At 31.6% G+C, this 3,795-nt stretch overlaps 1 non-coding gene across 1 annotated transcript; it reads right to left on the bottom strand.

The window, feature by feature from the left end:
- Positions 1-2,360: 2,360 nt before the first annotated feature.
- Positions 2,361-2,464, bottom strand: LOC144322893 (U6 spliceosomal RNA). The gene has a single exon (XR_013388490.1). It is a non-coding gene; the product is annotated as a U6 spliceosomal RNA (small nuclear RNA).
- Positions 2,465-3,795: the final 1,331 nt, after the last annotated feature.

Here is a 3,795-nt window from a genome sequence, read left to right as displayed (position 1 = left end):
AGAAATATGAGAAAAATATGTACTTTGGAAAATAAATTTATGAGAAAAAATGGAGGTGACAAATGGAAGAGACAATGATTAAATACATGATTGAAGAAAATTTCCCTGAGCTGAAGACCTGGGCCAGCATATTTAACTGCTCATCAACTTCCAGATCAGACTGCTGAGATAGTACTGCAGCTAGATGTGTCCTTATCAAATCACTGGAATCCAATGATGAAGACACATAAGTATTTAATGCATCCAGACAGACACAAGTAATATACAAAGGAAAAGGAATTAGATTGGTAGTGAATTCTTGCAATTCCAAAGCAATAAGACTGTGCAATATTATCTGCAGATGCTTTAGAATAAAGGACTGGATATGTGACAAGATATTATTCCTTAACAGCCTAGAAGTATGCTATTTACAGAGATTACATCACCCATATACCCCACCTGAGGAAACGTTTAAGAAAAGACTGAAGCCAGAAAATGATAAATCTGAACTTCATGATAGGTGTAATGGAAGAAGAGGTAAAGTTGATGAGAAAAGAATTTGGTAATATATTTATAACTAAAAATAACTGAATAATGATAGGTTCTCTGGGAACTTGTACACTGAGGGATAAAGAAGAGTTTTTTTTTTTTTAATTATAAAGGCACTCTGCAAGAAAAATTCTAATAATCGTGTGAAACTAAAAGTATAAAATTATTTGAGAAGGAGTTTAGATGGTAGAAAGAAGGGGAAAATAAAAACATTCCAGAAATCTCATATGGTGTGCAGATGGGGTTAGGGGAAACTAGTGAGCAAGTGAAAATATTCTAAAGTTCTCACCTTATCAGGAGGAGAAGGAGAAGCAGAGGATTGAAGAGCCTTAATTAGGGAAAGAGTTTTGATCTTGTTTTCATATAATATTAAATAAATGTGGGTATAATTATGGGCATAAGGAAAATGAAGGTGACCATTTACGAAAAATAAAATTATACTAGAAATCTTTAGGTAATAAGGGGGAAGAAGCAATTAATAAAGTTAATAACAACTTAATAGACATTAAAAAATTAAAATAAATAACGAAGTATGGAGTATTAAATAAAATCAAGTATATCATTATGCAAACATAAATGACAAATTCTCCCAATAAAGATCACAGAATATTAGATTGGAGTAAAAATAAAATTTGAACTATTTATTATTTACCAGAAACACAATTAAAGAGAATAGATAAACATGGAAATAAGGGGATAGACCTATGACTTCGCAAATATAAATAAAAACAAAACAGGAAGTGCAATATCAGGCTAAGATTAGCTTTAAAATTAAAATTCCTAGGTAGAAAAAAGAGATATTACATAATACTAAAAGGTATAATTTATGAAGCAGAAAAACAGTCCTAACTCTGTAGATATTGAAAAACAGAAGAGTTAAAGAAATAAAGCAAAAACTAATAGTGATTCAAGAGAACCCAGTAAAAAATTAGTGATGGCATATTTCAACATATTTCTTACAATCAGATCAAGTAGACAAAATATTAATAAGGACATAGAGAAATTTAATAATATATTTGATCAACTTTATTCAATTGATGTGTTGAATCTCATATTTGGGGAATAGAGAATATTTTGTTACATTTAATAGAAATTTATAAAAATCAATTACATATTTGGATACAAATAAGACTTCAATATTTGTTTTCAATTTTTTATTTAAATTCTAGTTAGTTAACATATACTGTAATATTGGTTTCAGGAGTAGAATTTAGTGATTCATTATTTACATTTAACACTCGGGTCAACCCAAGTGACCCCCCTTAATATCCATCACCCATTTAGCCCTCCCCTCCATCAACGCTCAGTTCGTTCTCCATAGTTAAGAGTCTCTTATGATTTGTTCCCTCTCTCTGTCTCTTTTCCCCGTTTCTCTTATGTTCCTTTATTTTGTTTCATAAGGTATTTGTTTTTCTCTGACTGACTTATTTTGCCTAGCATAATACACTCTAGCTCCATCCACATGGTTGCAAATGGCAAGATTTCAGTCCTCTTGATGGCTGAGTAATATTCAGTTGTGTATATATATCACCTCTTTTTTATCCAATCATCAGTCAATGGACATTTGGGCTCTTTCCATAGTTTGGTTATTGTTGGTAATGCTGCTATAAACACTGGTGTACATGTACCCCTTTGAATCTGTATTTTTGTATCCTTTGGGTAAATACCTAGTGGTACAATTGCTGGATTATAGGGTAGTTCTATTTTCAACTTTTTGAGGAACCTCCATTACTGTTTTCCAGAGTGGCTACACCAGTTTGCATTGCCACCAACAGTGCAAGAGGGTTCCCCTTTCTCTGCATCCTCACCATCACTTATTTCGTGTGCTGCTAAAAATCATGGAATACTTCACAAATTTGCCTGTCATCCTTGTGCAGGGGCCATGCTAATCTCTGTATCATTCCAATTTTAACATATGTACTGCCAAAGTGAGCATTCAATAAAAATTTTTTATCATAAATCCTACACTCTAAAAATCATCCAATAAAATAAGAAAAAATATAATAGTAAAATACTATCTTCTTTAAAATAATTAATGACTTTCCTATATAATCTTTGTCTTAAAGGGCAAGCAAAACTAAAATTACATTTTATCTGAAAAGAATTAAAAAGGAAACACTAATACTTATTGAAAACAGTAAACACTAAATGTATGGGAAACAGCAAAAGCAATATTCATGGCAAAAGCTATAACCTTAAATTATTTTATATTTAAAAAGAAAGAATGATGGGACGCCTGGGTGGCTCAGCGGTTGGACATCTGCCTTTGGCCCAGAGCATGAAACTGGAGTCCCAGGATCTAGTCCCACATCAGGCTTCCTGCATGGAGCCTGCTTCTCTCTCTGTGTCTCTCATGAGTAAATAAATAAAATCTTTTAAAAATAATAAAATAAAAATAAAGAATGAAATTAAGAAAAGTTAACATTCATCTCAAAAAAAATGTGAAACAACAAAACCTACCAAGACAGAGTAAGAAAAGAGAATTAATGTATACAATCTGAAAGTAATGGACTAGAAAACAAAACAAAAATAGTAGAAGAGATAAACACAAAAGCTAATCCTCTGACAAGCTGAAAAGAAGTAAACATCTCCTAATCCAAATTCAAGGGGGAAAGGGAAGAGAGAAAACAGGTGAAAAGCTGCAAGGTTATGGATGATAAAGGAGACCCAACCACATCCAGAAAAAGAATAAATTTGTAGTATATAAGAGAATACTACAGGAAACTCTATGGCAACAAAATTTAAAATATAAAGAAAATGGGTAATATGATGAACCCAGATAAATGAAGAATTAGAAAACTTGAGTAGATCAGGTAAATATAGAAGAGGCTGAAAGAGTGTAAATATTTTTTATCGAAAATAGCAACTGATAATATCATAGCTAATTCACAGGCCCGCTCATTCTCCCTCCTGTTCCTTGTTCTTTTCTTTCTTCATACCTTATACTAATATATATCAAGTGCTCAGTATATATCAAGTTACTGTTTTAGGCTGCAGTATACAATATTAAATAAAATAAGGCCCCTGTTCTTGAAGAGCGTATCTTCTACTTTACACCTTGTAGGTAAAGATGGTGGACTGTTCAATGAATTTCATGATATCATAAACTGTCAAACCTGCTACAAATAGTATATAATAAATTCACAGACAAATCTCACTAATGGATATAGATATAAAAATAATAAATAAGATACAATCAATGGAATGTACGAAGATGTGTGGAAAAATATACTGACTAAAAACATTTGTTCCAAGATTTTAATCATG

Source organism: Canis aureus, chromosome 10, assembly GCF_053574225.1.
Source record: "Canis aureus isolate CA01 chromosome 10, VMU_Caureus_v.1.0, whole genome shotgun sequence".
Taxonomy (NCBI): domain Eukaryota; kingdom Metazoa; phylum Chordata; class Mammalia; order Carnivora; family Canidae; genus Canis; species Canis aureus.
Note: the sequence above shows the minus strand (reverse complement) of the source record. Positions and strands in the feature narration are given on the sequence as shown.